Source organism: Poecilia mexicana, unplaced genomic scaffold (assembly GCF_051168715.1).
Source record: "Poecilia mexicana isolate PSO_F unplaced genomic scaffold, ASM5116871v1 scaffold_23, whole genome shotgun sequence".
In the NCBI taxonomy this organism is placed as follows: Eukaryota; Metazoa; Chordata; class Actinopteri; order Cyprinodontiformes; family Poeciliidae; genus Poecilia; species Poecilia mexicana.
The window spans coordinates 3,064,228-3,085,020 of record NW_028263392.1 but is presented as its reverse complement, the minus strand read 5'-3'; the positions used below and the strand labels follow the sequence as shown (position 1 = coordinate 3,085,020).

General features: G+C 38.3%; 1 long non-coding RNA gene and 1 pseudogene across 2 annotated transcripts; one reads left to right on the top strand and one right to left on the bottom strand.

Moving 5' to 3' along the window:
• Nucleotides 1–974: 974 nt before the first annotated feature.
• On the bottom strand, nucleotides 975–14,548 carry LOC106908247 (NXPE family member 3-like; annotated as a pseudogene). Its single transcript, XR_015762109.1, has 8 exons — nucleotides 14,461–14,548; nucleotides 9,064–9,222; nucleotides 8,105–8,125; nucleotides 6,438–6,888; nucleotides 5,666–5,961; nucleotides 4,578–4,648; nucleotides 1,759–1,956; nucleotides 975–1,688 (listed from the first exon to the last, which is right to left on the bottom strand). The product of XR_015762109.1 is annotated as an NXPE family member 3-like (transcript).
• LOC148152470 (uncharacterized) lies at nucleotides 6,728–8,748 on the top strand. Its single transcript, XR_015762110.1, has 2 exons — nucleotides 6,728–6,868; nucleotides 8,595–8,748. It is a non-coding gene; the product is annotated as an uncharacterized LOC148152470 (long non-coding RNA).
• Nucleotides 14,549–20,793: the final 6,245 nt, after the last annotated feature.

The following is a 20,793-nucleotide window of genomic DNA, read 5'->3' as shown; positions in this document are numbered from 1 at the left end:
ATGTCAAGTGTGGTTTTAGTCCACAATGGCAGTCCCTCTAAAAATGGCAATACCTTTAACGGTACTGAGCACTTCGCTTGCTCAATGCTCAGCCATCTTGTTTGAGAATCCTATTGGATCCATGAAATTAAAGGTTTTAACTGAGCTGCCCAAAAACAGTATTTTAAAACAGGAAGATTGAGACCCCCTTCCGTCTTACTTCTTTGTAGTGTTTTACATTTTATGTGAGGGCGCTTGCTTTGCCATATGAATTTTGATATCAATTTATCCATTTCAACGAACGTGGACTTTGGTATGCCAACCGGTAACATCTGGAACAAATACAATAATCTGGGTAACAGATTCATGCGAATGGTTTCAATGCGACCGAGGATGGAGAAAGGCAATGCTGACCACCTCTCTAGGTCCTTCTTAAGTATATCCAGTGTTTTGCTGTAATTGACATGATATAAATCATTTAATGAGAGAGGAATATTGATGCCTAGGTATTTAATGCCCTCCCTAGGCCAACTAAAGCTGCTTTGTTGTTTAAACCCCAGTGGAATATTGCTGTTGGCATCCATTGGCTCTGTCTTATCAACATTTATTTTATAGCCAGAAAAATGACCATAAACAGAAGTCATTTCCCTCGGACGTGGTATTGATGATGTAGGATCAGAAAGATACAGAAGTACATCATCTGTGTAAAGAGATATTTTATGTTCCTCTGTACCAATCAAAATCCCTTTAATTTCATCATTGTCTCTAATAAGCTGGGCCAATGGCTCAATGCTAATTTCAAACAGAAGGGGTGACAAAGGACACCCTTGCCTGTATCCGCGCTCCAGCTTGAAACTTGCTGACCTGAAACCATCAACTCTTATAGCCGCTTGTGGGAATGAATATAATGTATGTATCCAATCTATGAACTTGGGCCTAAATTTAAACCTCTTTAAAGTTTGAATAAGGTATTTCCATGACACGCGATCAAAAGCTTTTTGGGCATCCAAAGATATTACAGCCGTCATGGATTTATTTTATTTTTGGTGAGACATAATATTTACCCTGCACTTCTTTGGTACAAGACATCAGATGTGAGTAGAGTAGCTGCTTTTTTATGCAATCCCATTTGCCACTTCAGTTTTTTGCACCTTTAGACTTTCCACCAAGGGGACAGGTGTGCGACAAAACAACATCGATCATGTTCTTTATGATGGGAGGCTGTGGGTGGAGGCTGTGTGGCAGGTGGTGGGCCAAGCACATCTCCCAGGCGTCCAGCAGCTGGACGTTCACACCTTTGAATATTTCCTTGACGACTTTATAACACTGCAGGGCATACCAGTCACTGGTGGTCCATATCTGATAGAGAATTGACCGTTTGGGATTAGAAGTCCTAATGATGACCACTGTATCTGGAGATCTGGTTAACAGCTCCACCACTGCCCTCTTTATGTTTAGCAGACGTCTGATGTAGACCTCAATAGGGAAAGATGTGAAGTGTGCCCAGACGCTAATCACTATGACGGTGTTGGGGCCTCCGGCCACAGTTCTCAACTCGGTGGCAATGTGACGTGTCTCAACGGCCATCATGCGAGGGAAAACGATGGGGGTGCCATGGCATCGGTACGTCAGTAAGATGTTGTTTTTGTAATCCAAGGCCATGTAAGGTCCTGCATTCTCAGGACTCTTCAGGTCAAACGTCTTGAGATCTGAAATTATAACAGAGAACAGGTCAGACTGCGGCGTGAAGCAGTCTCAGCCATTGCCGGACATTTCTACCTGGGGTTGTTTGAATTAAAAATTCAAAAAATTGTCTGACAGTGGAGTCTCCATAGAGGTGGACCACTTTCCCTTTCAGACACTGGGTTCTTGCTGTGGCGTTGTTAAACTGACGGACTGTGGTGCCATCTAATGCTTGCCACGCTCCCTGGTAGTAATAACCAGCAGGTTTAGTCTTCACTATTTCATTGGCTCCATCTGGAAAGTAAACAGGGAGGTTAAAACTTCCTTTTGCCACTGATTGTAACTATTCACCTCTAACCTTTGCAAATATTTACTTGCACCAGTAACTTCTACTACAGTGGTTTCTGCTGCTGCACCAGGTGATATGGGACAGGGCATGGATTCAGATTGACCTACTACTAGCATAATAGCTTCATGCTAAGATTCAAGAGATCGCTTCACCCTGGATAAATAAATAATGTCATTTGAAAATGACATTATTTGTTGGACAGTCGTGAAGTACTCTTCAAGCAAAACTACTAGGTAATCACACACGGGAAAGGCAGTGCATGAAAAGTTTGAAAAGTATTTCTGGTGTCAGAAGAGTTCCAGAAAAAGAATTGGGAAGATGTTGTGTAAAAAGTGCTTGCCAGACTGTCTAAAAGTTCATTTCTGCTGCCTCACCTATCTTATGTTGGTAGAGGTCTGGTGGTTAATAAATAACCTTGTTGCCTTGACACTCTCATTGTTGATTTCTTCTGGTTGGACGGACTGGCTAAGAGTTGTTCGATATCTGCCGTTGGGTGAGAGCGGCTAGAGTTTCAATCTGCCATGGTTGGACCATATGTATTTGCTTGTGAGGAATCTGGTTGTTCTAGTTCTAAAGCAAAACTTTTCCTCTAGAATTTCACTGGAATAACTCCTTTTACCAGGAAACTGAATGCTACACCTGTAATGCGACTGTTTGAGGAGCCTCTGGTTGGAAATAGTTTGGTATCATTTCAACTCCAACTTCTGTCAGTGAGTGATCCAGTTGGAGGGAGGCTGGCTGTGTAAAACTATGCCTGTAATTTGTATTTATCCTGTATTTTTATTGTGAAATTTTATCTTGCACATAGCAAAATTTGCCATTTGCTTTAATCCTTCTAGTCATTCCTTATTTCAGCCTCCCTGTAATGTTTCTAGTAATGTTTATTTCTTAGTTATTTCATCACCTTCGGTTCAGTTATTTTTACATGTCTGAGACTATGTTTACCTTTCTTTAGTTGTTCCAGTTAATCAATCAATCAATCAATCAAATTTTATTTGTATAGCACATTTCAGCAGCAACGTATTTCAAAGTGCTTTACATGATTAAGAACAAAAACACAGTCATGTAACACTGAATAAACAATCAATGAAAAAAAAAATCATTAAAACCCGCACCCCTTTTCTAACCCTTATTTAGCCATAATCAACTCTGAACAGGTGGGTTTTAAGTTGAGATTTAAAGGCACTCAGTGTTTCAGCTGTTTCACGGTTTTCTGGAAGTTTGTTCCAAATTTGTGCTGCTTCTCCTCATTTGGTTCTGGTTCTGGGGATGCAGAGCAGAACCAGAAGACCTGAGGGGTCTAGCCGGTTGATACAACAACAGAAGATCTTTAATGTATTGTGGTGCTAATTTATTTAGTGATTTATAAATTAACAACAGTATTTTAAAGTCTGTTCTCTTGACTTTAAAACTGGTGTTATGTGCTCTATCTTCCTGGTTTTAGTGAGAACGCGAGCAGCAGCATTCTGGATGAGTAAAGTTACTAAATCCTTCTAGCTTGCCCCCATAGTGTTCCTAGCTTTTCTGGTTTCCATGGGTACGGATTCATCTCCATCCATGCCCATCTTCCTTTAGTAATCCTAGTTAGGTTATTCCTTAAGTCCTTCTAGTTCCTGTTTCTAGTTTTCTTATTTTTTCACCTTAGGTTTAGTTTGTCTTTTTGTCTGATTTATGTCCATCTTTACTTAGTGATTCTTGTTAGGTTATTTCTTTGTTTAGTCCTTCTAGTTACTCTAGCTCTATGTTCCTTAGTTGTTATAGTTAGATCAGCCTTGTTTCTGTTTGGGGTTGTTCATGTTTTCCCTCAAGTCTTTTTCTCTTCTAGTTTATCAGGTTTTCTTAGTATTGTTCCCTCCCTGTTGGTTTCCCCACTATTTCTCCTTAGCCTTCCTTCTCCCCATCCCTCAGCTTGCTCCTGTGCCAACCACTCACACCTGCTATCAGTTATCTCATCTAGCTCGGCCCATTGCTCCATTTGCTACCTCCCAGTATTTAAGCTCCTCTATTTCAGTCACAACTTGCCAGTCTGTCTCATCACTTTGCTCGTCACTCTTCTTGTCACTACCTTTGTTCCCTTGTGTCTCCAGTTTGCCTTGTCTTAGATTTCCTTGTACCCCTGGATTTTATGTTGTTAGTTGATTTTCGTCATTAAAATATTCACAATATGCAACGTCTACAGCTGCGATTGCGTCCACTCCTACACACATCATGGCAGAATTTTTTATTTGTGGGGTGGAAGATGTAATATGTTCCGTCACTCAGGAGTCTGGTTTTTAATTTGTGGGTTTATATCCTCTGTAAGTGTCTCTCTTTCTTCTATTAGTCCAGCAAATTTACTACAGACTCAGTTTTGTTTTTTGGGAGGTTTTTTATTTATTATTTTATCTTTTTAATGTTTTCATAAGCACTTTGAACAGCCTTGTTGCTGAAATGTGCTATACAAACAGAATGAAATTAGTCATCAAACCTTCACAAATAGAAACAAAAGAAAAAAGGATGTTTTGATAATGATAGCTGATCGACCTTGTATGATGGTCGATCAGCTGTCTTTGACTTTGACTTTTACCTTTAAGTTTGGGTAAAATGTTGATGCTGGAAGGTCCTGATGATGGAATGGAGACTTTCATGTTGACACCACTGCAGCAAAGATGAGCCAATGATAGAATGTCATGAGATATGGAGTTTTTTACACATTCTGTGTTGTAATCCTGCTTTTTCTTTTGTCCCTTTGCTGATACAACTATCTGCATGTTTCTTATTCCAGCTGGGTCTCCCATTTCAAATTATACTCAGCAACAGAATTCAGGTGAAGAGGAATTTACAAAACCTCAGAGTGACAGTAAAGAAACCAACATACCTCTCTTTTGATGTATTCTGTTGGTGCTAAAGACAATCTATATTCATCACCATGTCTCGCTACGAACATGCAGAGATAGTGCCTGCTTTCTTTTTCTGTTTTTGGCACAAAATGGTCCAGATTTTTCAACATCAGTTGATGCCTGAGGCCTTTCAGAGCCAAAGTCGTTCTCTTTTTAACAAGGAATGTTTTGCAGCATTCTACTACTACATAGTACAGAAGTTGAACAAGATTAAACTGAAAACTTAAACTTAACCGATGAGACATTCTCCTTTAGGATTTTGTGAAAAGAGAGCTATTCATGGTGTTGGTTAAATTCAGAAAGTCATCCAGGTCCAGGCGATCCCACTAACAGAACTACGTTTGGCTGGGGTCATTTTATACAAGATAAAACGCATATAAAAAAAGATGTGCACCAAAAAGTTCCACTTTGTCTTGTCAGACTTCTGTCAAAAAGATTTAAGCCCAAACTTTGAGTAGGCCACACTAAAACTGTGATTATATAAATTTATTTTTGAGCCACTTAGGGATGGGGTTGCCTTTCATTACTGCATTACCCACATAGGCTTAGGTATTAAGCATTCCCAATAATAATCCACTACTCTGACAAGAAGGGTGGCACGCAAACAAACTTTAAGTTATAAACTCCGGCCCCAGTGAGCCGAAACCATCTATAACTCAAACTGCAACACAAATTTTGTAGGAATTCATTATGATGAAGGGAAACGGAATATGTTGAAGAGGTTTCTGCAGAGCAGGGCCAGAACGGTTGATTACAATCATAATGTTGCACTCACCGCTGAAAGAGCTGATTTTTGTTGAATTTTGGTTTGAAAATGACTCCTCCTTTGACGTGGGTGATCCTTTTGTCGCAGGTCAGTTTGTTTGGCTTGTAGCAGAACCAGGGCTCACCCGTGTGGAGATCGGTGTAGTTGCACAGCTTCTCTTTGGGACCCTTGAGGCAAACGTTGCATCTAACCGTCTCTGAGATGGAGCCTGAGCGAAAGACACTTAGAAAATATGCTCTGTCTGGATACTCTTGGGTCACTTTGGCCAAGACTGTGATTCCCTCACTGGGGTGAACCAAGGAGACCTTTTAGGAACAAAGACAGAACAAAAAACAGAAACATTAAACCAAACATTATTATAAATTACATTATTGTATGTTCAGTGATTTGCCTCCTTATGGATTCTCCTGTTTCTCATGATAATCTGAACATTATCAGTTAATCTCATAATTTATTTTTAGAAGTGGGATGTTTCACTACAGATACAAATTCCCCATTTAAGGTCCGTTATTCATTTACCAGAGTTGCAAAAACCATAAACAGAAACTATATTTAAGGGAGAACATACTTTTTCACAGCAAAGTCACAATTAGACACTAAAAACAAAACATGTACTTGATGTTTATGATTGGAAAGCCTGCTTCAAACTTTTACATTTAAGTTCTATTTCTTTATTCAAAGCTTTCACTGTTTCCTAATGAAAAGTAAACCAAGGTGAAAAAGGAGGTCTTAGCTGAAACACTTTACTGCAACACTTGTCATTAAAACTTCTGAGTCTTACCTCAACTTGTGCGTCTCCTTCCCAGAGTAAAGAGAACACAGCGGTGTAGGAACCGTTGCGATGATCAAACACTTTCCCCGCCACGCCTGCAAACACAGCACGGTTCTGCAGCCGAGCGTACAGCAAGTCTCCCCCAGACTTCCTGGGGCGACCGCGGAAGTCAGAGACTTATCAGAACCTCCAGCTGATCCCCGACGTGCCAACTTCCTCCTCCTCTCCGTGGGAGAATGGTGAAGGTGCTGTGAGCGGGATCACTGGTGTCATTCAGGGAAAAGCCAGGCGGTACAGATGGCGTTTCAGGCCAGGCGATGGACTCCTTCAACAAGTTGACCTCTGTGGCGTTTTCAGGTGACGCAGAGTGGAAGGAGCAGACGCTGGCTGGCTCAGTGGGACGTAACGGAGTGATGGTGGTGGGTACCGGTGCCATTTTGGTAGGTATTATGTTAGTTATCTGAGGCAAAGAGGCAAATTAAATCTTAAACTAAAAGAAAGTTTAGAGCTTGTATGCATGAAGTGCCCTACAATCACAGTTTCACTTCGAAAATACTGATTACTTTAGAAAGTTGAGATCTCCATGTGATCATTAAACATGCGTCACTTTTCATGTGACATTTCCTGTCCTGTTGTGAAGACAACTCTGTTCAGTTCCTCTAAATGCTTTTAACAAAGATGTTCCAATCCTCTCTGTCTTAAAGTCAAGAATGAAGTACCTTTGTTTCTTTGTTTTGTTTATTCTATTTCAGAATTTTTACTTCATTTCTGAAAAAAATTGAAAAATATCCTGATCAATTTTCAGACTAATTTTTAAATATAGCCCCTCCTGATTCTTTGTAACCTCACTGAAAGCTCAAAGGATGCTAAAGTGAAAAGGCTCAGAAATTCCAACTAGGACAACTAAACTTTAACCGTGTCTAAGAAAATGGAGTTATGCTACATAATTTGATTCAGTAACTGTTTGGATTCAAAACACAAAGAAGAACTAAACAAAATAAATGCTATAAATAAATAAAATGTTGAATAGATGTATTTGAAAAGAAGTATTTTAGGTCAATAGAAAACCGAAAAGGTATGATACCAGAAAGGTCGTCTTGGTTAAAGAGTAGTTTGAATAATATATAAAGTTTTATTAGACAATTACTTCTGGAACCAAGATCATTTTTATTTTCCCGTTTCACCCTGCTGGCTTTTGTCCCTGGGTTCCCGTGTTTTGTTTTGTTCTGCTCTGGCTCCCTGTGTGCTGTTGATTTCTGAATGTTTTTTCTTTTTTTTCAATTAAATATTTATTTAATTTACTCTACACAACCAACAAAATGACAGTTGCATTGTCACAGTTTACGTCATTGACAAATTGTAGGTGGAACAGATTTAAATAACTTCTTGCGGAAAATAACAAAGAAAAAAATCAAGCTGATGTTTAAAGTTGACTTTAAGCTAAGATTTAAAACAAATACCAAACTTTTTGAATCAGGAATAAGGCTATGAACATTTTTTTTTAAATGATAAATTTAGCTTTACCTGGTTTTGGAAAGTGCATATACTGTAATATTATTTGGTCACTGTTTGATCATTATTCCTGTTCAGTCTATCTTATGGGCGTTTCCTTTTGAACTTAAGATAAGACAGACATGTTGATTAAAGAAAGCAAAATGGACGGAGTGTGTACACACCTTTCTGAAAATGCAGAGTTTCTGTGAAATCAAAAGGCAACACATAAGTTCAAATACATCCTACAACAGATTAGTTGCACAAAACAATGTACACACCCTTAATCTAGTACTCAGTGTTAGAAGTGGAGGTGCGTCAGAACAAGAAAAGAAATAGTCAGTCTTGACAGACCAGTGGAACAGTAAACCAGAATATTTGCTGCCACTGCGACCAAGATGTCGAACCAGTGACACAAACAACATGGCAGCAAGAGGGTTTGAAAATGAGAGTTAAGATTTTCACCAAATTACCAAAAGAAATTAGTTAGAGACAGTTAGAAAGACAAGAATGAGATTATTCGGACGTGTGCAGAGGACAGAGAGTTTAGGGTGACCAAATGTCTTCTTTTCCTTTGACATGATGTTCACTTTTTCCATTCTGTCCAGAGCATCTGGGGGGACAGACAGGTTTTCTTTAATTGATGAAAATGTCTGGGTTTTCTTCCTTCTTCAGGGGATGAATTGGTGTACCTAAGCTGACGTGGGACACCACAGCCTCTCCCAGAACCACAGCTGGGTTAGTTCTCATCTGGTGATATTTACAAAGGGCAAGTGGAGCGCTACTCATTGACAGACCGACAATAAATACATTTCCCTCATTATAAAAAGACTATTGTGTTTTTAATTGAATATATTTTCAACCACCAACATAAAAATAAACGTTGGCTGTTAATATTAGCACAGTTTTATTTATCGGACCATTAAAAAAATTTCTGGTATTGGCCAATAACAATGTAAAATTTTTCCTTAAAGTGTTTCTGAATTGGCACAAATGTTTCTCTTTTTATCTAAATCAAAACATGGTCACTCTAAGACAGAGGTTCAGAGCAAAAGCAGGAAAAAGTCATTGAACAAAGTTTTAGAACTTTAGGAATTGTGCTTATGAAATTAGAACAAATTAACAAAATATGCCAAACGCTCACCCCGCCGGATTTACAGCTGCTCTGATCGCTTAAGTCCATGTAGTACAGCATGAACGATACCACAGATAAAACCATGAAGAGAACGATGAAGCTGCACTTCATGAGGCAACGGTTTCTGTAAGCTCGACCTTCGTATAGCAGGGGGGTCTTGATTCCATTCTGCATTAAAAGACAAAAGCATAAAAACAAAAAACACGTCCTTGTACATTTCTAGTCTGTTGGTGTGAAGAATGCATGTATTGAGGGGATTAGATAGAAGGATAACAAAGAAAAAAAGGTAATTCTAAACAAGTCTTTAGTTGCATAATAAACATTCCTTTTGTCTCTATCCAGGGGGCTGCCACTATGATACATTTTATAAGCTACACAACAATTTATTTTCCATCCTATTTACCCAAAGCTCTGCTTTGGAGCTTTTGATACACAGCTGTACATTACGGTGTTACTAGGTGACTCTGAGCCCATCCAAGCCCTGAAGAATTGCTAAGAACAGATGAACGTGTGGATGTGCCATAACTTTTTCCAGCTGAACAGAAACAAAACTGAAGTTATTGTCTTTGGAGCTAAAGAGGAACGATCTAGAGTCAACAAATGATCTAGAGTTACAGCTGGAAACAAGTGATCAGTCCTGAAAATTGGGTATAGTGAACCAGATGACTGAACCTTCAGAGTCACATAAAGATGGTTACAAAGTCAATCTTCTGTCACCTGATAAACATTTCCAGGATTAAAGGACTAATGTGTAGGCACGGTCGAGAGATACTCGTCTTTGTTTCATCAATTAGAGGATCAGTGTCCTCAAAGACATACCTAATAAAACGTATCTGATCCAGAATGCTGCTGCTCGCATCCTCACTAAAACCAGGAACATAGAGCACATAACACCACTTCAAAAGTCCTTCCACTGGCTCACTGTAGCTCAGACAACAAACTTTGGTAACACTTTATTTGAAGGGGGGTGAATAAGACTGACATGACACTTTCATAAACATGACATAACACCTGTCATGAGCATCAATAAGCCTTCATGAATATTTATGACTGTTGTCATAAAGCGTCATTCGGTAAATTATGACATTTTTAATACAAAGTTGACATTATTCAAAATGTCTTTGTTATGACAACTTGACATTAACCAAGAAATCATTACTGTTTAAACTTTACCTTTAATAACATAAAGTTACCTAATTTTCAAAGTGCAATCAGTAATACTTTTATAACAAATTTATATCAGTAATGATTTCTTGGTTCATGTCAAGTTGTCATAACAAAGACATTTTGAATAATGTCAACTTTGTATTAAAAGTGTCATAATTTACCTAATGACGCTTTATGACAACAGTCATAAATATTCATGAAGGCTTATTCATGTTCATGACATGTTATGTCATGTTTATGACAGTGTCATGTCAGTCTTATTCAACCCCCTTCAAATAAAGTGTTACCCAAACTTTAAAATACTTTTGTTAGTTTATAAATCACTGAACAATTTAGCACCACAATACAATAAAGATCTGCTGTTGCTGTATCAACCTTCCAGGCCCCTCAGGTCTTCTGGTTCTGCTCTGAGTCCCCAGAACCAGAACCAAACATGGAGAAGCAGCATTCAGTCTCTATGCTCCACAAATCTGAACAAACTTCCAGAAAATGGCAAAACAGCCGAAACACTGAGCTGCTTTAAATCTAGACTAAAACCCTGCTGCTGAGAGTCGCTTTTGAAACTTAATAAATGGGACATTGAGCAACATTTTCAATATGTATTATTATGATGATGCCACTTGTGAAAATGACATTTTTTATTACTGGTTTCTCAATCGGTGGCTGTTGTTTTTATGAAATTTTTATTTTTTGTGTTTTTATGATGTAAGGCACTTCAACCTGCCTTACTGCTGAAATATGCTTTATAAATAAACCTAACTGATCGATCGATAACAGCAGAAATGAGCAAACACCAGCAGGAACCGCATGTCTGCTACGCCTAGCAGACAAACAACAATGGCTGTAAATGTAATGTAAAAAAAGTGACTATAAACGGCATCAGTAGAAAACATGAAGCAGCCCTGTTACGATGACGTGGGACGCTTTTAAAGAGACAGAAACCAAATTCAAGGCATCAACGAGCCATGAAGATTACGTCACAACCACCACAGCAGGGATGTTTTTCCTCTTTCTCCTCCTCCTCGTTGTCATCATCATCGTCGTCATCAACAACTTTACTTATAAAGTTCTTTAATACCAGCCGCAGCTGAAACAAAATCCTGAACATCAGTAAAATAAAGAACTAAGAAAGCATAAAAATAAAGCGACAAATCTAAGCACAAAACAAAACTCAATTCAAAACACAATAAAATGACACTGTTAGATCAATACCAATACAGATTAAGTAAAAATTAGTAAAAATCAGTTTTCAAACGGGTTTCTGTCATAATCCGTGTTTCTGTGTGTTTAGTTTTGAGTTTTTCTGTGTGATTCTGTTTCCATGCGAGTCTCTGTCCTGTCCTCCCCATTAATTGTCTCCCAGGTGTGTCTCATTCCCTTGATTACCCCGTGTGTATTTAGTCTCGCCCGTTGTCTGTGTTCTTCGTCGGGTCCTTGTCTAACTTTCACGTTTGGATGTCAGCGTCTTCACGGTAGAACTGCCAAGTCCCGTGTCGGCGTCAGCTTGTTGTTTCAGTCTAAGTCAGTTGCTACCAGTGTGAACTCTAGCCTTCCGTTCAGCTGTGCTGCCTGTCTTGGACTATTTTGAGTTACATTCATCATTAAATCACCATCTTCTCTTCATAACCTGGGTCTCGGCGTCTCTCCTCCTCAACCAACACACTTCATGACAGTTTCAAAAACAGACAAGGCTGTTTAAAGCCTTGAAATAAAGGCTTGGATTACTGCTAGCACATGCTGTTGTCTGGCAAAGAAAAAAAGCTATTCGACATAACATGGTGACATCAAACTTACACTATTTTATATATCAGACGGTCGCAGTCAGAGATTGTTTTTTCATATCCCTAACAGTACAACTGTTTCAGCACAAAGATGACAGACAGAAAGTGACTCACAAAACCATCCACTGTGTTGTGCAGTATGTTTGCCAAACCCACTTAAAGAAATCATTGAATAAAGGACTCAAATCAGTCAACATCTGTGCTGTCGCTCAGGCACGTGCAGAGGGGGGGGCTGGGGGTGCTTGAGCACCTGCCCTTTTTGCTCCTTGCCCCAAAGTGCCCTTTTGGTCAATTTTTTTTGTTGTTTTGTTTTGTTGGTATTATTATTTTCAAAGCCCTCTTCTGACACATAACATGTACTAAAATTATTTTATTTATTGTTTTTTTTTTTTTGTACAACATAATAAGCCTTCCGGTCACCTTGTTACCTTTGACCATTTGCCTGTGACGCATGACGCAGTTCCCTCTCGCGCAGTGAGAAAAGGCGGCTAACTGGAGCTCAGCATAGCGAACGTTACAGATTACAGAACGGTTTTTGGTGAATTATATATATATATAAAAAAAACGTTTTTGGTGAATAAAGTGGAGTAGACTTGCTACTTGTCAGATGACGGAAAACGCTGAAGTATCGTTTCTGCTTCAGCACGGAGTCGCGGTTTAACCAGAGAGGTAATGAAATACAACAGACACTGACAGGCCTCTGCCTGCCTTTCTCTGAAGAACGACTGAGCGGGAGGAGACAGCCAGGTGAGGAAAAACTGTTCTCATCTATCGATTCAGTATTTTTATCATACAGACATTAGGCTGCTGTTGTTGTGCCATTAGCTAGCTGCTAGCTACGACTTTGCTAGATAACAAAAAGCTTCTTCCCTGTGTACGAGGCACATCGCCCGTCCAAAACTTATCATCTCCATAATGGATATATGTCCGATCTTCTAATTTCCTTTGCTGCATAATGTACCTTGCATTTATTCTGGCGTTAGGTAAATGTGTCTTGAAAGAAAATAGCACTTAAATGAAAGTCCAACAAGGATATTCATTTAGACTTAAAAATAACTCGCCCTGAATTACCATGATAGATAAAATGTGTGTCATTAATGAAGGGGAAAAAACTCAACCCAGACTTTAAGTTTAGGGTCTGGTTCGCAGAGTATGAAGTTAAATTTGTTTCCCCAATTATTCAATGGGAAAAAAAAAACTAACCTCAGTTAAGTAAAATAAAATTGTAATCAAAACTTTTGGAATTGTAATGATTTCTTTTTTAAAAACAAATTCTTTTGTTTAAAAAACTTTTTTAAAATTAAATAACTATTTTTTGTCTTGTGAACTTAAAAAGTTATTTGCCAAACATAAAATTTTATTTGCACACATCAGAAATCTTTTGTTGTGATTTTGGGTCCTGCCCATGACGTCATGTGAGAATCACAAGCAAAACTTTGACTCAAACAAAAACTTAGAATATCAAGAAAAGATTTCTGACATGCACAAATAAGTTTGTTTTGCAAAAAAACATTCACTTCATGAGACAAATGTGTGATTTAAGTGTTTAAAAAAGTTGTAAGCAAAACTCAGTAGGCTTTTCCCATAGTGACATGCATTAACAATTCAATTTTTGCTTTTGTTTTTTTTCTTTTTTTCTGCAGTTCCACCTTAAAGTTTGATGCAGCTCTGCTTTCCTGAATGGACCATCTTCATCTCCACTGCAGCAAACAGGCAGCTCTTTTTTTTTTATAGATTACAGTACACTAAAAGGTTGCATTGTGCCCTTGTTTATATTTTTAATAGTGTAATTCTGTAAAGACAAAATATGTAAATCAGAACTAAACCTCCAGCTCTGATTTACATATCTTGCTAAATTGCGGGTTTGAATATTGCAATACTTTCCTATAACAAAATAGACCTGCAGAAAGAAATTACTAATAAAATATCTTACATATGCATAGCTGTATGCTCTGTATAGAGATTTACCTTAGCTTTGATTGTATATTTCACAATGTTGTAATTTATCATTGTTTATTAAACTCTGAAAGCTGTGTGACTTTGTTAATATTCTGTTCTAGAATGCGGTAAGATGTGCCTTTTTTTTTTTGAGCACCTGCCCCTTTAGTGGTCTCTGCACGGCCCTGCTGTCGCTGTAATTTGATAGGTGTACTGTAATGAGTCGAGATTAAAGTATTGTAAAAACCTGTGCAAGGCGATAACTTTCCACATGCAAATTTTTGTAGACTGGTCAAGTCAGAGTCCAGGTTAAAGCCCTACAGGTTATATATTAACCAGTAGGTTTACAGCATAACAGAGTTATGATGTAGACTGGAGAGAGTGTGAGCATGACAGAAAAATTTTACCTTGACTGAAATTAGGCAGAGAACACTCAAACAATCTCAAGAAGTCACCTCAAAAGCCCTTAAATTTCAGAAGAAAAAAAAGAGAGCAATTTTTGAGTCTTTTTTTGATTTACCTTTGTTTTAGTTTCCATCGTCGTCCTCACTTTGTCATGTTCACAGAGGTGTATGGAAATCAGTGTGTGTGTGTCTGTGTGTGTGTCCTAACAGGGTGTGACCAGCTCTTTCAGCAACAGCCTGTCAGCGTATCAGGCAGAGCCTCAAAACAAGACGTTCTGCTGTCAGATTGGTTTTACCTTCTGATTTACATTCCTTGAGTTCTGAACCTTATCCATGTTCCCTCTCCTTTGGGGAAACCTATCCCCCCTGCTCATTCCTTGGACTTTGGTAACTTGTCCAAGGAATTAGACAGGTTACATCTGTGTCATTCCTCAGCAACTCATCTGGTTGGTAAGACCACCAAAAGAAGGTCTTACCAACCATGTTTTGGTGAGACCTTCCTCTTTGAATCTCCTCACTTTACATTCCTTGAGTTCTGAACCTTATCCAATATCCTGCTCACCTTCCTGAAACTTTCTGTCCAAACTCTTTACAACTCACTGCTCAATTACTTTCCGAAGTAAAATCATCCTGGATTAAAAAAAAAGAAAAAGATTTTTCTTTCATCCAGTCTTCCAGTATACTATTTTCAAAAAGGTTCTTTCCTCTGGCGTTCTTAGGGCTAGGGTAAGGCAGAGCTGTGCAGAGACCACTAAAGGGGCAGGTGCTCAACAAAAAAGGCACATCTTACCACATTCTGGGACAGAATATTAACTTTTACCTTTTAGTGGGCTGTAATCTATAAAAAAAGAGCTGCCTGTTTGCTACACATCCAGTGGAGATGAAGATGGTTCATTCAGGAAAGCAGAGCTGCATCAAACTTTAATGTGGAACTGCAGAAAAAAGGGGAAAAAAAAACAAAACAAAAGCAAACATTTAATTGTTAATGTATGTCACCATGAGAAAAGCCTACTGAGTTTTGCTTAAAAAAAAACTTTTTTTAAAATTAAAATCACACATTTTTGTCTCATGAAGTGAAAAAATTATTTGCAAAACAAACTTATTTGCGCTTGTCATGAATCTTTTCTTGCTATTTTAAGTATTTGATTGTGACTCAAAGTTTTGCTTATGATTCTCACATGACATCGTGGGCAGGGCCTAAAATCACAACAAAAGATTTCTGATGTGTGCAAATAAAAGTTTATGTTTAGCAAATAACTTTTTAAGTTCACAAGACAAAAATGAGTTAATTTAAAAAAAGTTTTTTTAAACAAAACTTTTTGTTTAAAAAAAAAACAAAAAACAAATCATTACAATTCCAAAAGTTTTGATTACAATTTTATTGTATTTAACTGCATACTCTATGAACCAGACCCTGCGGTAAGATTGAGGCTGTAGAAATGAATGGAAGTCAATGGAACATCCCCACAAAGATAGCCATGCAAACGTGTGTGTGTGTGTGTGTGCGTTTGTGTGTGTGTGTGTGTGTGTGTGTGTGTGTTTTGTAAGCAAAATTATAAGGCTGTCGGGTTTTGGTCTGAGAGGCTGGACTAATTAGTGCTTGGAACTGATCCATATTAGTTTTATATTAGGTTTCATATGAGTTATATTAGTTATTCTGCCTTTATTTCCCTTTGCCCAAACGTAGATCACCATGAACCATCTTTGACATCATTAACTTGTATGTCAAATACAACATTCCTCTATAGAGGCAACTGCTACAGTCGTTTCTGTTTTCTATGAGTATCTAATATTTTTGTTGTTGGTGGTTTTTCTACACAGCAGGCAATGTGTAAAAGACTCAAATGCTCCAACAGACATGTCTCTCTGCCTATTTTTACTGTTTCCAACTGATAAGAACAAAACAAAAACACATTACTGAATGATTTGTCTTCTTAAGATCATTTTAAGAAATTCTACAGCAATAAATCAGAATTTAAGAAATAAATATGCCACTTAACATTTTTTTTAGTTGAATCACTTGTTCTCTTTTTTCAACCATTGCTAACACTATAGCTAAGAATTCCAGGCACGTCTGGTTCTTTTTATTGGATCTGCTGATTAAACTGGTTGATGGGATCTCAGACTTTATCTTGTACTAAATTATTCTGTTGATAATGCAGCAACATGTTGATAACTACTGAAATTTTCACTTTTGGTTCATCATTGATTTTTGTTACAGTGGACTGGTTTAGCTCCACCGCTTCGTGTTTTAACAAGGGATAATAAAGGAAGTGTGAATAATAATTAAACCTGTAGCTACAGCCCAATATGGTAGGAGGACAAGATAAGGTTGTAAAACCAGGGATGGTGTTATGAGCTTTGACACTTAAGGATGGCTCAGCAAACAAGTGACCATTCTCTTCCTGAACTTGTGGAAACTTGTTGAACCCAACAAACTTTTATACACTCCTCCCCTTTATACGCTTGCACTCTTTCTCTGAATGAGCCGAGGACAACATGGTGGTACTTCCTGTACAGAAGTCCTTTAACAAAAAACTTTTGAGGAGTTTATGGTTGTTGAAAAAGATCAATAAATGACAAGGATGATGATTCTGTTGTTTGGCATTTGGAACATTGTTCGGAGAAAAATTAATAAAACGTTTACAGTGGTTTAGATATTTTCATCATGATTACAACACTGAAAAATATCTGTATGTTTAACAGCAATAAGCAGTCAAATTGTGACAGGAAATATTAGCTAAATGTAAAACAATAAAAAACTGTTGAAGTTACCGTGAAGAAATTAAATCAGTGAAAACAATCATTTGTTTGTTTTATGTTTGTACATTCATTTTATAAGTTGTTTTCATGTTAATTTTAAAACATTTTTAGCCCTAAAATCAACAATAGCAAAGCCATCAGGGCCGGCCCAAGGCATAAGCAAACTAAGCTGCCGCTTGGGGCCCCCTCAGTGGAGCTGATATTTTTTTGTTGTAATAATTTCTATGTCATTATGATAACAAAAACACATAATTTCACTATGAAGTGTTTTGTTTTTACAATAATATATATTTGATGATGTATGTAGAAATCATTATTTTATGGACAAAAAGAAAAAAAAATGCTTTTTGGGGTCCCTGGTGGCCACTGTAGGTCATGAACGCTTTGCCGGTAATTTGAGCTACTGTGCAATGTGCAGAGAGCATCCAAACGTCCAAAGCTCCGGTAGAAGATAAGTTAGCAAAACAATGTCTCAAAAAATACTTATCCTTCAGGGACGGAGAAAAGAGGAAGAATAGAAAAAGCCAAGATAAAAGTTTGTTTTAATGCAAGCTGATGAAGCTGAAAACATCTGTAGCTTGGGTTTTAAAGCTCAAAGAACTTCATATGCAGCTGTCTCAGAAAAGAAGAGTTTTCTACCATAATACATCAGTCTGCAAAAAATACAAACACCAAAAAGCAAAGGGTGTCGCAAAAAATGCAGCAGTTTAAAACTATGCTGAAAACCCAGTGTTTGACATCTGCAGATATGACTAAAGCAGCGCATTTCATTACAACATGACAGGTATGAGCCATAGAACAGCTCACTTAGAGCTGACAGGGGCCGTCTCTGAAGACGGCCAGCTGTACGGACTTGGTCCAGTGGTTGATAATGGAATCCTCAGAGTGGGTGGACGTCTCAGAGAAGCTGCTGTGCCATCTGGGGCTGGACATCCAGTTGCTCTGTGTAAAGCCATGCATGTGACATGAATTCTGTGTTACATTCACCATTTGCTTGGTCCAGCAGGAAGAAACCAAATGTTATCCAGACTACGTCAAAGATGCTGGATAATCAGTGCAAACTCTGCTGCCACAAAGATCCTGTCTGTCTGTTTGACCTGGAGAAGAAACAAAGGGAAGCCTCTGGAACGAAAAATATCCAACCTCACATCAAATCACATCCTGATGTTAAAAAGTAAACCTGTTCTGCCACCTGGACCATTTCAGAAAAGAGAGCTGTACCTCAGGCGCAGATGGAAGCAAGTACAGTATATGGTTGAACTCTTTTGGAAAAGATGGATCTCTGAGTATCTGTCCTTAACGCAGGAAAGACAAAAGTGGATGGATGAGATGGAAAAGAAACATCTCTCCTGGAGACATTGTCCTGATTGCAGATGCGACTGCACCCAGAGGATGTTGGCAGAGTCCTGGCAGTCAAAGCTGATGCACGAGGCCTGATTCGTTCAGCGCAGCTTCAGACCAAAACCAGAGTGTTGGTGAGGCCAGTGACAAAGCTCTGTCTGCTCCTGGAGGCAGACTAAAGACATTCCTATTCCTTCTATCTTTATTCTCTTGCAGGTTCCTCATAAGAAAGTGAAGAACAAAGAAGAATTACTTAATGTCTGTGTTAACATTGGGTATTACTGAGATTGTTAGAATAGCTCCTTTAGTTAGAGATACAATTGTGATTTAATGCACTAGTAGGGGCTGGAGTGTCGGAGCTATTGCTCTATTTTCAGTTATATCTTAGGATTTGGATTTTGTTTATTTTTATTTGCTTATTTTCTAGTTGATTTATAATTAGAATTTTTGTTTAATTTTAGTTATTTAGAATACGTTTTTGGATATTCACTTCATTAATTTCAGTTTGGGATGTGGGGGTTTCACAGTATAAATACACTGCTCAAAAAAATAAAGGGAACACTCAAATAACACATCCTAGATCTGAATGAATGAAATATTCTCATTGAATACTTTGTTCTGTACAAAGTTGAATGTGCTGACAACAAAATCACACAAAAATCATCAATGGAAATCAAATTTATTAACCAATGGAGGCCTGGATTTGGAGCCACACACAAAATTAAAGTGAAATGTTCCCTTTATTTTTTTGAGCAGTATGCATAGGTTTTTAGGTAGCTCATTATGCACGTGGGTGGTCATATATATACTGCTCAAAATCAATAAATCATCTGCACAGTCACTTGATGTGTGGTGCAGATTAAGTGGACCTAATAACATTGGTGCAATGATCCGCTGTTTTCCCATTTTAGCTTCAATGCTAGTTAACACACACACACACACACACGCACACATGTTTGTGTTGCTATCTTTGTGGGGACTTTCCATTGACTTCCATTCATTTCTACAGCCTAAACCTTACCTTTACCCTTTTCCTAACCCTAACCAAAACTCAATTCATACCTTAGTCCTAACTCTGACCCCTGACCCAAAAACAGGGTTTCCCCTTGTGGGGACCAGGCTCCGGTCCCCACAAGGAGCAATTGGTCCTCACAACGTAGTATATGTCAGGAAAATCGTCCCCACAAGGTATTACAAACAAACGCACACACACATACGTTTGCGTGGCTATCTTTGTGGGGACTTTCCATTAATTTCTACAGCCTAAACCTTACCTTTACCCTTTTCCTAACCCTAACCATCATATACCTAACCCTAACCAAAACTCAATTCATACCTTAGCCCTAAATCTGACCCCTTGACCCTAACCCCTACATAGCAGACCCTAACCAAAACTCAATTCACACCTTAATCCTAAACCTAACCCCTGACCCAAAAACGCTTCCCTACAACATAATATGTGTCAGGAAAATAGTCCCCATAAGATATTACAAACAAATGCGCACGCACACACATGCACACACACGCACACACACAGCGGAAACAGACTAAAAACCACTGGAAGAGTGAAATTTTTTGCATACCTAAAAAATCAATCAGGACCAGAAGTCCAAAAAAATAGAAGTTAGACAAATTCTAGTTTTTCAGAAAGCAAGTAACAAACACAAAGCATACCATTTCTGCCCCAACAAGCACTTCACTCTCAAGACTCAAAACATCATATGTCTTCATCATCAAATCAGTCAACAAAAGAAGGTACAACCACAACTGACGGTCAACATTTTAGCAGGACATTTTGATGAAAATCATTTTAGATAAATATGATTCAATAGATCCTACAGTTACTGGACATGGGATTGACAAAAAAATGACAATTTTGCCTACACTGCCATGTTGTAATATTTTTGAAGTATGATTTATTTGAATGACAAGGCTGTCACAGTTTCAGTTCAGCACTAGATGCCACTAGTGAGCAATGAATGAAGCACCAAGTAATGAATCTTTGGGCAAATCAATGGGCTGGAAAGCCTCATTACTTCATGAGGCTTCATTTGGCAATTGCTGCTTAACTATAGGCAAGAGCTGATAAAGGTGAGGGTACAAGACCAGTCCAGCAAGCAAAAACACTCAGGAATAGTTAACGGAGAGGTCAGGAGCGCATGTTTACCTCACTAGGTGAGAAAGCCATCTGATATCTTCCTCCTTGAGCTGCTTCTCTGTTAAGCTGCGTCTAATTGGAAGTTACACACAAACACACCCACTGTCCTACACACAAGCCTGCAGACACAACATGACCAGTAAAAGTCCTGCACTTTAAGTCTTGTGTCTTAATCAAGTCCTCTGAC